This window comes from Lissotriton vulgaris, chromosome 1_1 (genome assembly GCF_964263255.1).
Source record: "Lissotriton vulgaris chromosome 1_1, aLisVul1.2, whole genome shotgun sequence".
In the NCBI taxonomy this organism is placed as follows: Eukaryota; Metazoa; Chordata; class Amphibia; order Caudata; family Salamandridae; genus Lissotriton; species Lissotriton vulgaris.
In genome coordinates this window covers 262,345,155-262,359,043 of record NC_141685.1, presented here as the reverse complement: position 1 = coordinate 262,359,043, position 13,889 = coordinate 262,345,155, and positions in this window count along the sequence as shown.

Below are 13,889 nucleotides of genomic sequence, written 5' to 3'. Positions count from 1 at the left end.
CATTTATGGAGCTAGCCAATAAATGACGGGGCGGTTCAAAACTACACTACAATACTCATTAGGTTTTCGCCTGCGCGAAAAAGCTGCGCAGAGCGCAGCTTTCGCCAGGCAAAACCTAAAAAGCTGTCAAAATCCCAGCACGACAACCAGGATTCCAAACAGGGCCACCAGGTGGTGCAGCAAGGCTAGAAAACGCCAGAAAATCACTGCGACACGGTGTAAAGGAGAGGGTTAGTCGGGACACGGGCCGGTGAAAACGCGGCCCCCCGCAGTCCCGATCGCGCGTCAATGCCCGCGCTAGCGTGGGAAACAGAGCTACCACACGCGGCAGTGACGCGCCCCACAAGAGCCCTGTAGCGCGTGCAGGGCGCTCCAAGGTCCGCAATAGACTGAATGAAAGCGTTCGGGCAGCAGCCTACTGCGCTAGATAAAGGTCAAAGCAAGCGATCGCTTCAAACATTCAAAACCCGCTATAAGCACAACAATCAACACGTCAGGTAAGCGAATAATAAATTAATGGCACTTAACTGACGAGCAGTGAAAGAAGAGGAAGAGGAAGGGACGTCATAGGCTTATATGGCATGGACTATCTTGGGACTGTATGATCGTAGAGACTGTTCCCCTGCGTTCATGGGATCTGTAGTCTTTCATGTTTATAATGTTTTGATGTGTTTACATGTTTTCTTTGAACCTGCTATGCATAATAAAGTGAGAGAAGATTATGCATAATCCTCGCCTCCGCCCTGCCATAGAATTCAAAGAAAAGAAACTTGCTCAAATCAACCATTTGTTAACAAGTATTAACAAGTAAATAATAGAAATTTGAAAGAAAATGTAATATACACACAAGATTCATACAAGGGGAAAAGGCTTTCTGCTTGCTTAAATAACAAAGAATAATTTGCTATGTAACTGAAATCACGTTTGAAACCAAAAATTGCTTTGCGCTTGTGCGAACCCGTCCAGCGTAAATAACCACGTGATTAAACTGTGTGAGAGGAAAACTCTCACACATGTGCAAAGAGTTGCTAACTATAGGCCATGAAATACCGCATGCTTGGCATATGCTTGCCTGAATGTGAAGTAGCTGCTATTGATAACGCTTCCGCTTATCAAAGAAGAAAGTAACATGGGATAGAGTAGAAGTGGGTGGTAAACAGTGATAAAAACACATTTGAGAAATGAACCTCTTTTCATGATTCTTTTATCAATTGTGTGTGTTTGGGCCTGATATGCTATGCCGAAAGAAAAGATGGCGGGTGAGACATAAAGCAAGTTGAGTCTGCGCATTAGAGTCCTGGAAATGATCTGCTGACCGGGACATTGATCGGATGCCAAGCCCAAGGACATGTGCTTGGGAAAGTTCCTCAACTGAAGAAATTATATAAAATTTGTATCTATCTATTTCATGAATGCATGTGAAAGGAAGTGTTCTAAAAAAATTGAATAAATTAAGTGGGAAGGGTTTACTAAACAAAGAATTAGTTAACAACATTGGGATGACCGCATGAGGTAATGACAACTCCCATACCGCGGCCCAATCCCAGTTCATAATTCACAGATATTTGCAACCTTTGAGGGTGGGACATGCAAAATTAAAGGGTATAACTCGAGATTAGGTTTGGTTGTTGGGGTTCCTGAAAGATGCTGCTGCTACGAAGTGACGCTGATGCTGAGTGAGGAGTGGGCGAGAGCTGCTGCTGGGAAGAACAGACGGAGAAGATTCAGTACTTAAGACAGCCTGACTAAATTGAAGATTTGTGGACGAAGAGATAAGATATATCTCCAAACGATACAGAGCACGTGCCTTTGGTGAGGGTGGCAGACCAGGGCACTATCTAGCTGAGAAGATTACATTTAGAGCGGAGAGAGAGATAATCTCTAAGATCACAGATGAGGCGGGCCAAAATTATCATAGCATTCCAGACATTGCCGGTCAATTCCGATACTTTTATGAGCAACTATACACCTCTTAAGGTAAGACCGATGTAGCAGATCTCAACGATTATCTCTCACAGATTGCCATTGCGTGGCTCTCTGATGGTCAGAGGGAATACCTGAATCTGCCGGTTACGTTGGAAGATATTCATATGGTGATAAAAGCATTACCTAATAAAAGGCGCCGGGCCCTGACGGCTTCACATGTGAATTTTATAATACTTATATGGAAGAACTCTCCCCTTACCTATTGGAAATGTACGCTGAAGCGTATGAGGTGGGCACACTGCCGCCATCGCTGCGCGAGGCACTAATTATAATACTATTAAAGAAAGATAAAATTCCCACTTGTTGCGAATCGTACAGACCTCTATCACTCATTAATATAGATGGCAAAATCTTGGCGAAGATTCTAGCTACTCGTCTTCAGCCGCTCATGCAAAATCTGGATCTACCCGACCAGTCGGGCTTCATCCCGGAGCGCTGAACCTCTCATAATTTGCGGACGTTGTTTGCCACACTCCACACTCTCAACCCTGAATTGCCAGCGGCAGCAATCATGCTTGATGCCACCAAGGCATTTGACTCTAAAGAGTGGGGCGACCTTTTTTATATTTTACAGAGGATGGGTTTTTCGCCCCTTTTTATTAATTGGGTGCGACTTTTATATGCTGAACCAACGGCGCGGGTTCGGGTGGAAGGTTACACATCCGACCCGATAAAGATAACTAGAGGCACTAGGCAGGGGTGCCCCTTATCACCAATGCTATTTGCTCCAGCACTGGAGCCCCTAGCCTGTCTCATAAGGCAATCTCACAAATATGCCTCGCTTAGCTTTCATCATCGTCCCCTCATTATATCTCTCCACACAGATGACATGCTGCTTTTCATACGTAAGCCCGCATATATTTAGCACCGGTTCTCCGCGAATACATCCGGTTTGCCCATTTCTCAGGCCTCCATATTAATTGGTCCAAGTCGGTGGTGATGTCTTTGACAGAGAGCACCATTCCACATGACCTTGAGTTTCCGCTTCAGTGGACCACAGAGTCGGTAAAGTACCTGGGGGTGTGGATTCACCGTAACCCAGAGATTGTTATTCGTGAGAATTACGGAACAGCAGTGGAAAAGCTGAACAGCAAGTGAGTAGATGGATAAAACTCCCACTTTCACTTGCAGACCGTATTGCTTTGTTTAAAATGGTGGTATTACCCACATTTTTATATATTTTTAGTAATATTCCACTTCAGCTCACGCAACAATTTTTTAAACAGCTGCGAACGCTGTTTCTTCGGCTCGTGTTGGGTGGCCGTCGGGCACGTGTGGGTTGGAGGCCTCTCGCACTGAATTACAAACTGGGGGATTCAACGTGCCGGATTTCTATCTTTACTATCTATGTGCACAGGCACAATATGCTCATTTTTGGTTCTCCTCACAGGCCTTTATCCCCCATGTGGCGGTAGAACATTGGGCTGCCCATCCTATCCTGCTGAGTTCCTTAATAACTCACTTTCACAGGCCGTCCACGCGCTCCACATTTAACACCATTACAACTACAATAGCCACTTGGCATGCTTTGGGTCGGGAGGCAGGAAAGCTTCGGTAATATTCTCCGCTCTTATCGGTGGCTTACCTTTCGAGCGTGTCTGTGACGCATGAACAGGGTGCCCTGCGCACACTTGAGCAAGTGGGAATATCCAAACTGCAGGATTTATTTCCGCATGGCTCTTTTCTGATTGACGCAGACATGGATTACATTCAGAATAAAACATCTCTTTTTATGTTCTACATATACAGATTAAAGAAGGGGCTGCAGTTTCATTACCTCTCATTCCCTATAGACCCTCCCGAAGCATTGACATTGCACGCACTTCTCATTACCCCCACTCTAAATAAGCTAATAAGTATGTTATATCACGCTGCTCAGGAAGACAGGCCTCAAAACAACGACAAGAATCTGGACGCTTGGAATGTGTATCTCGACCCGCCACTTACTCCGAAGGAATGAGAGAGCTGTTGTCAACTCACTAGCGCCCTCACCTCTAATGGAAATCTCCGAATTATATATTTTAAATACTTGCACATAAGCTTTTTAAATATGGGCTCAGAGACACGGATGCTTGCAAACTATGCGGGTCGCAGGGAGCAGACTTCTGGCACTTAGCCTGGACCTGTAGACAGGTGTCAGAATACTTGTTGGCTGTGACCACTACAATATCGAAGATTCTTGGGATCACATTGCAGTGCTCTCCACACATATGCTTGCTGGGTTTAGTTCCTTTTCTAAAAGGTGCTGTGGGCAGGCTGGCGAGAGTGGCATTGCTTGTTGCTAAAAGACTGCTGGCGATGGTGTGGGATAGTACAATGTGCCCTAAAATGGAATTATGGCTGAAAGACCTAGCACACTGTAGAAAAATGTAGCCCTTTACGCTGAGGAATTACCACCGTCCTCAAGACCAAATGATATCTGGGAGCCCTTAGTGACATACTTACGTACTACTTCCCAGCAAGGTTCAAATGTAGCCGAAACTACATAACTATATGTGCCATGTATTGTTTGCAATGCTATCAGTCCGTTTCAGTTTTGTCACAAGATTATTGCAGATTTAGTCACCGGTCTATCTCTTTCATTTTTTTTGTTGTATTTATTTTTCTTTTTTCTTCTGGTTCCTTTGTGGTTTAATTTGTTTGTCTCTGACAAATTGGACACATTGATTAAGAGCTACGGTTTGCAGATGTGACGTTATACTATATGTCCTATGTGTTTCTTGTAATTTACATATGTCAGAATTTTGTCAAAATCAATAGAAAAAAAATTGAAGATTTGTGGAAGAATATGAAGGAAGGAGAGAGTGTAAGAGAGGGATGTGCTCCAGGGTGTCAGGTTCTAGAGAAGTGTAGTAAGTATAAACCTATCCTTCACTTGTCCTACAGTCTTTATCTCCTGACTTTATCAGGTGACCTCCACTAACCCTTCTGGCCAGGGGTTGGGTTTCCCATTTCACTATTAGGTAATTCGAATTTTGTCTTAAATGTTAATATTTCATTGCAAGATATGAGATACTATGTCCTTTAGTCTCTTCATCTATCACTCCTAATGCGTTGAGATCGTTGGATGCATTTGTGTATGTTATTTGATAAACACATTTTCTCTCCCAGAAAAGTTGATGGAGTTTGCACTGTGAATCTGTATAAATGAGCATTCATTTTGATTGAATTATTAGATTAAACCTGAGATAATTTTTATTGAAAAGCGATATGATAGATTAATTAATTCGTTAATATCACCATCATCTACTCGACTAATGGTCCATTGACCAAAGGAAGAGTGTTAATCTGTGAAGATTAGTTAGGCATTGACTAATTCAGATCAAAGAGAAATAAAACTTGACCCCCAGCGAAACAGCCAGGAAATCTGAATGTGTATATGGGGCCATTGTGAGTGATGCATTGATTTTGTGAAAAGTTTATCCTGGCCTTTCACTGGATCAAGAACATGGTGGATTCTGGAATGGAGGGAGGTGAGGTGTCCAGCCGCTAATCGAGCGAAGCAACTTGAGTGTAAAATCTGATAGCCATTGAGACAGAAAGTTTCATCTCTTTTAACCACTTAGCTGATGAACAGTCCACAAGGCATTTTGTATTAGATCAGTAGGCTATGAGGTCTCCCATTTCATATCACTGGTTTACTTCATTGGCACTCTCATTTGTTTAATTTTGATTGTTCAGATGCTGCAGGCTTCCTTACTCTTCTGTTTTTGTCTCTCCCTTGGAGCATGGACGCATTACTCGTGTCCAACCAATGCTTTCTTTTCTAGGTGCTACTTTTTCTTTATGTTTGATCACTCTACCAGACTGCATCTTTTCCAGCTGTTTCTCTTGTGCACTTCTCCCCTCTTTGTGTTCCTTCTTGTTTGTCTGTTTCCCTTACATGCCTTTTCTCCAGATCTGTTGTGGACCATAAAACATCCAGCAGTGTAGTATCTTCAAATAACAGATATGCCCACACCCACAATGTGTAGCAGATCTATATAGTTAAAAAAATAAACAAACACATGCACATGTTGCATAACTTCTGCCAGTCCCTTTGAGTTCAAACAGCCTTTTGTTTAACCTCTAAGTCTTTCCGAGTTCAGTGTTATGTTACGTTATGTTAATTAAACTTTTAGAGCATGACAGTTACCCTAGATTGGATGGTGTCACTGGGTAAACAGCCATGTTTTCAGACCCTTTTTAAAAAAAGGAGATCTGATGAATTCCTCAGATGGGACAGCAGATAATTCCAGGCCTTAGAAGCGCAGGTGATAAAGCTCCTACCTCCCCAACTAGCTTTTTTAAATGGAGGAACTAGGTCTTGTTTTGCTCCTGTAGACCGAAGAGTCCTTCTAGGAACATACCACTTGAATTTTTGCCTCAAGTGGTCGGGCCTATTCCATTAAGGGCTTTAAAGGCCGTACAAAGGGTTTTAAAATGTACCTATTCTTTCAGAGGGAGCCAGTGTAGTTGTATTACTTAATATTTTGACAGAGACAAATTTCGGTGTCCCTGTCAGCAATCTGGCCCCCATGTTCTGCACAATCTAAAGCCTGTTAATGTGCTGTTTTGGGACTTTCAGATAAAGGCTGTTGCAATAATCCAGACGTGCCATAACAAGTGCCGTGACCACCGTCCTGAGACTTCCTTCAGGGAGAAAAAACTCTGGGGCATATTACAAAGGGCCTTGGTAATATGCTTGTTGTACACTAGACTATCGCCCCCAGATTTTTTGCTTTCCGGCTAGGAGCAGGGCGGATACCCAGATCTTCTGGCCACCAATCTGGCGTCCATAAGTGTGGGTTGTTCCCAAATATGATGACCCTTGTTTTGCTTGAGTTTAATTTCAGGCAATTAGCCGACATCCACCCTAAAATGGCTTTCATACAATTGTGAAAGTGTGCCCCAGTTTCCTTTTCCTTCCCGTCCCTAAGAGACAACACTATTTGGGTGTTGTCCGCATAGGAAGTAAGTTGGAAACCAAAGGATCCTATCAAGACACATTAATGAGCGTCAGGTTTACGATGAGCCCTGAGGCACCCGCAACGGAGGGAAAACGGCTTTGACCTGTTGTTGTCCAATTACTCAGTTTGTGTTCTTTCAGAAAGAAAGGGCTGCAGGCGGTTGCAAGCAGCGCCTTGTACCCCTGCTTCAGACAACCAGTCCATCAGAACATCATGATGGACCATGTCAAAGGCTGCTGACAAGTCTAGCCTGATCAGTATTGCCTTGCCTACCAGTCCAAGTCCTCCCTTACGTCCTCTGTAGATTTTATTAAAGCCAGCTCAGTGCTATGTTCCACTCTAAACCCATATTGAGTTGGGTCGAGTAGATTATTAGTTCGGAGAAATCACTGAGCTGGGTGTTCATAGCTTTTTCAATAATTTTTGCAGGAAGCGGAAGCCATAAAATTGGCCTATAATTACTCGGGTCTTTTAGGATCAAGAGTCGGTTTTTTAATAGAGGGTGGGTAGAGGCTGATGAAGCGAACTGTTAAAATTAATTACGTTTTTGTTTGCTGATTTGAACTTCTATAATTAATAATAATACTAATGAGTTTTGCATGTTTTTGTATTAATTCAACCTAGAATAATGTGCACTTTCATAAACACGCGGGATTAACATTATGTGCTTTTGTTGCATTTGTTAGTATGTTCAAATAATATATTAACTTCGTCTTTTCGTTTTGTCAACATTAACTGCGGCTGATTAAATAATAGCATGTGCTTATTTTTAAATGTGCTTTTGTCTATGTCGTGTCTTTTATGTGACAAAATTTTGTTCATTCTGGTGCTCAAAGCTAGGTAACATAAACTAATGGGTTAACATTAGTGAAGGGGGTGGGTAACAGAATGACTTTCATTACTCAAATTAATTGATGTCTTGTGTTTCCTTGCATACTAGAGTTTCGGTAAAGAGGCCTGAGGCCTGATTTAAAATGGATGTTTCCGAAGCCCTGTCATGATGGGCCATGCACAGCAAAGAATGAAAAGAAGAAGTTTATTGTTCATAATTTTCGAAAAACAAATACGTGGAACTGAACTGTGCAGGATGTGCCTAGTGTTGTATAACTTTCTTTGCCAAGGACAGGACATAGCGGAAAAGCTTAAGCTGAGGAAGCAACGAACTGTTATTCAATAAAATGTTGCGAAGATCCTCGGAAGCTAATGTCACACGTAGACAATGGACAAGGCCGCTTTGAAAAAATATGATTTTGAATGAGAAGGCGATGACTTCATGGACTGACGGCTGTCAGCCAATCATTTCGCGAGATGGTTTGTTAATTGTATTCTTTTAGCTAGTTTTAGATAGAGAAAAGGGTATAAAACTTGACCCCTTGGGAGGAGCTTTGTTGGCTTGTTCCTGTGATCGTGAGATGCTGACGGACTTTTGACTCACGTAAGAGAACTCTGAACTTTGCTTTTTCCCTTTAGGTTCCATTTAGTTTAGTCAGGGAAATAGGGTTTTAGGGAATGAGACTCTTATGCTTAAATACTTTTCATGCTGATTTGATTTGAACTGACAGTCTAATGAGCCTTTACTAAATAAAATGATGCTTATTAAATGCAAATAAAAGAATTAATATTTTGAAAATGCTTTTTACTTGAAAATAAAGTTAATAAAATAGATTTTGAAATGACAAGCTGGTCTTAGTTATTTTGAGTCTAGTTACCATTAGTTAATCCATTTCCTAGGTGACTTAATTAAATGAACATTTTTATAAAAATGACAATGAAAAACTGCAGTTGAATATAAATATAGATAGTTTTGTGAATAGTATTGATTAATTAGGTCACATGATTCAGTTGGTCAATTCTTGTCTCAGTCATTTATGGGCCTAGTGATGAATTTTGAATAATGGTGAGTATTGTGGAGTAGAGTTGTGCATATGAGACAGAAATTCCTTTGGCCCGCTGGATCAATTCTCTGGTAGCTGGATCAATTCTCTGGTAGCAGAGTTCGGTTACTATGGTAACTGACATGTTACATGGTACATAGGATACATGTTTAACACATGTTAAGGTTTGTCTGGCTGTTATATGTAGTCGAAAGGTTTTTTCCAGCAGTGTGAAAATTTCTGGTTAAGTTGCCGGCAGAGTAGTGTGATGGGTGAAGTTACACAGTTCATTTGTTCTGTTTCAAATTAGTGGTATTGATATATCACTAGTGTTGTGGACGTACAGCACAAGTTTAGGGATTTTTAGGTATGACAGGTTGTATGTATAGTGAGGTTTGCCTATGAAATTGTAGCTCTGAGTATAAGGACCAGGAGCCTGTTTTAAAACTCGCTGCGAAAAGAGTAGTAGGATTTTTCCGAGCTTGAGTGAAGGGTAAGGAAGCGTTGTCTATTCTTACTGGCGATTGAGGACTTCTATTGGTTGGTTAAAGTCCTGCCAAAGATTTCATGTATACATGGACAGGGTTTTCCGTTTGAATGCGTAAAATTGATTTTGTGAAAATAGCGTCGTCTATTTCACGAGAGTGAAAACTTGAATGTTTGATAAAAACTATCACTTTGTTTAGCGAAACAGACAAATGGTTTGTTTTTCTGTAGTTATTAACTGCAATTCATTGAAAATAATTGTTTTAAAATGGCGCTGTGAAAATATTTTGTGAAGGAGGGGTGAGTTTGCGGAGCGGAGACAGCGAAGCTGCAGCGGCAGTATACGTCACAGGGCTCACGCTGCGATTGGTTGACATACGTCACAGCAAGCGCACTGATTGGTTCACGTGAACAAAACGAGCTGTTAGCTGATTGGTCCTTTCTGAAAACAGTATTTCCATTGGTTGAGCAAAGTAGTGACGTGGCTTAACCTGATTGGCTTGTTGGTGAGTTTCACGCACAGATTGGCTAGAGTAGTGGAACAACAAGGAAATACTTACGATCTTTTCTAAATGAAACGGAATAGTTTTAAATTATGAGTTATTGGTACGATAAAGAGGAAAAGAAGGCTTCATGGTTTCAGAAATTTAAAAATGTATGCAACCCTGATAAGAAAATTGAAACGTGTGGTGGAAAATTACTTCATAAGTACAAAACACCCGCAGCATATATGGAAGGTGAATATGGTTATCATACTGTCCTCTGGTTTGAAAATTGGATGCAATATACCAAAGATGATGGTGTATTAGTGTGGCCGGAAGACGGATCATTTAATGTTAAAGTTTTGAAAAACTTGAGAGAAAAAATGATGGCTCTCACGCCAAAGCCCATACCCACTCAATTTGAAGCTTTAGTTGAATAGGAGATTGAAATGATGGAACTTGAACGAGAAAGCAGGGGAATATCAAGAGGCCCAAAATTAGATATAAATAGGGAAACTCATCAAGATAGGGTGCGTCGTTGGAGAAAAGCAGACATGTATGATGGTTTGTACCCAGTTAGAGAAATGGTTGTTGAAACATCAGGTCAAAAGAATACCCGAAAGAAAGGTCATCTTGATGAAGAATTAGATGATGCAGTTTTAGAAATTCTTACTAATCCACCACCTTACCAGCCAAGCTGTTTACAATCTACCCCGAGAGGTTCTTCAGGAATCTCTCCTAGTGCACCTCCTAGAGATATTGATGAAAATTCAGCTAGATTTTTAAGATTACCTGAAAGGGTAAGGTCAAGAAGTAAATATAATACCCCAAGAGAAAGCAGAAATTATCCAGAAATTCCAGAACTGAAAAATAATTTCCCGAAAAATGATAAAAGAGTAGTGGTACCTGAAAATATACCAAATATGTCAGAATATTTAAAAGCAAAAGGAGAATTAATTCAGCAATTAACAAAAGGGATGGAAGCAGTAACGGTACCGGTAACAATTGGTCCTGTTGTACCAGTCTTTGAGCAAGGTGAAAATAGACAATCAGCTCTGACTATTCCATTAAATGTGAAAATTCAGAAAGTGGCTGAAAACTTTTATTCAGAATTATCAGAAATCCATTGAGATAAAACAATGCCAAATTTAACTTTTAATCAAAGTTTGTCAAATGGTCTGACACCATCAGCTGCAGGATCTGATTCTGGGTCTTTAGAAAAGACCATGAACAAAACAGATTTAACACAGATTCCATTAAATCCACAAGTTCCTGAGTCTAAACAACTTGATGTTGCAAAATTAAAAGCAGATTTAGAAGAAATAATTATTGGCACAAATGGAACTGACTGTTTGAAGCAATATCAGGATGATGAATTGTTATTTATCTGCAAAAGTATACAATGGAAAACGAAAAACAAATATGATCAATTTGAAGAAGTGGCTGCTGAATTAGACAAAGATTTGAGTCGACAAAAGCAATTGCAAAAACATTACAGAGTGGATTTTTCTGAGAAAGACATTGAAAACCTGAATACCACAGGCAGAATAACTCATGTAAAAGAGTTAATTGTGTTTCTAAAAAGATTGGGTGAATTAAGTAAATGGAGATTGAAATGGACAAAGAAAAGAGAAGAAGAAAAAAGGGAAAGAGGAGAAGTCATAAATGAGTTTCCCATGAGGGTAATAGCTGGTGGAGGTTATGTTCATGTTCCATGGACAAGACAGGACATTTTGCTCTTTACGAATGATTTCCCTCGGCTGAGAGAAAAGCCAATAGAATGGTATCGTCAGGTAGACAGATTTATAAAAGTTTCAAAAGTTCTGTGGATTGATCTTGATGGTTTCTTTGACATTGTTGTCCCATCAGATCTTTGGACAGAATGTAAAATTTCTGTAGGTTGGCCCAGAGAAGAATTAGCTCGAAATAAAATAACAGGTGCTCCTTCATCCGATGTCATGGATTTCTATGACAAAGTAATTGTGTGGCTGAAAAACAAGATTCCTCCAAAAGAAGTGGATTGGGTTAAAATTGACAGAACAAACCAATAACCAAAATAATCAGTTCATTCCTTTAACAAAGGATTACTGCTGGTATTTAAACAATACAGTGGCTATGAGAAATTAAGTGAAAAGGACATGAGCCACTTCATTTACAGATTTGTTTATGGCTTAAGACCTGAAATTGGTGAAATGATTAGAAACGGAATTGTCGGCTGGCAATCACTTACAGTTGCTGATATCCTGAGAAAAGCAAAATATTGCAGTGATGAGATAGATGCTAAGCAGAAAAAGCTTAAGGAAAAGGCAATGTGGGCACAAGTGAAGGTAGCTGAACAGCAAATAGCAACCTTAGAAAACAAAAATGTTCAGCAGAATCAAGGAAAATTTATTGTTGTTAAAGAAATCCTTGGAAGATTTAGAATTGCCTGGGAAATCTACATTGGTCCAGTATATTGATGACCTCCTAGTAGCTGCAAAAACACGAGAAAATTGTGTAACAGACACCATTACACTTTTGAATCGATTGGCAGATGAGTGGCATAAAGTGTCACCTGCGAAACTACAGTTTTGCAAAGAAGTAAAATACCTTGGGCACAGAATTGTAAAAGGAATCAGACAAGTGACAATTGAGAGAATAAAAATGATTTGAGCAATACAACCTCCAACAACACAGAGACAGGTCAGAATGTTTCTAGGAATGGTTGGTTATTGTCGCCAATGGATTAGTGAATTTTTTGATCAGTTTGAGCTGTAATATGTTTTGTTACAACCTCAGACCAAAATGTAATGTAAATACTGAAGAGCTTAAACAGAAGCTCCCATGTTTTAATTGCGGTGAGATTGGACACTGGAAGCGAGAGTGTAAGAATCCGCCCAGAAATTTAAAAAATTCATCATTAAATCCACAGATGCAGAATGAGATAAATCAGCAGCAACAGCTACAGCGATAGTTAAATGAAATAAGTCAGCAGCAACAGCTACAGCGACAGTTAGTGAATCAGCAGAGTCAATTGAATCAGCAGAGCCAAATTCCACAGCCACCACTTCCAAATTGTATGAATGCACAAAGATTCAGTCCTGAGACGGGATTCTGCGGAGCTGAGCAGGTAAACAGATCGCAAAGAGTGAATGTGCCGAATGTCTCTCAACAATTTTGGCTAAAAGAAAATGAAAGCAGTGACTCAGAGGATTACTCATGACGGTGCCTGAGAGAGGAGGAAGAGTGTGTGCTTGGAGCCACTCTTGAGGTAGATCAGTCAGGTCCATTTGTAAATGGTAAAGTGAATGATGTAAAAATCACTTTTCTTGTGGACACTGGTGCTACCCGTTCTACTGTTAGATCAGTGGAAATTGAAAATCTTCCTCTCTCGGGTGAATCAATCCAGGTTGTAGGTGTAGCAAATCAACAAATTAAAACAGATTTGACAGAACCGGTTAATATAGAAATTGGAAATTAAAAGACAAACACAGATTTGTAGTCTGTAACAGCAGTCCCGTTAACCTGTTAGGCAGGGATTTGTTGTGTACAATGAACTGTAAAATATATTGCTCACCGGATGGTATTGAGCTCCAGACCTTGGAAGAAGATGGTCTGTATAAATTAACAATGCTAATGGTTGAGGAAGAAAACAAACTGTTTCCTGCTTTTGATAAAAATAATTTGCCTGAAGACCTGAAAGAGGCAGTTAATCCGAAAATTTGGTATTTAACTGGTGATGAAATGGGTTTAATGAAACATGTGGACCCAGTAAAAATTACTGTAAAGCAAGGGATAGATTTTCCAACCATTCCCAGGTACAAAATGAAAGCTGAAACTATTGAGGGTGTCATTCCTGTAATTGAGAAATTCATTAAGCAAGGTGTTTTAAAAGCAATCGAGAGCAGCCCATGTAATTCACCAATCATGGGAATCAAAAAGCCAAATGGAACTTACAGAACAGTTCAGAACCTGAGAATGGTCAACCAAATTGGTGTTCCGTGTTGTCCAGTTGTACCAAACCCAGCGGTAATTCTATATCAGATTCTGCATGATGCAGAATGGTACACGGTCATTGACCTGTGTAATGCCTTCTTTACAGTTCCACTGCATCCAGAAAGCCAACAAATTTT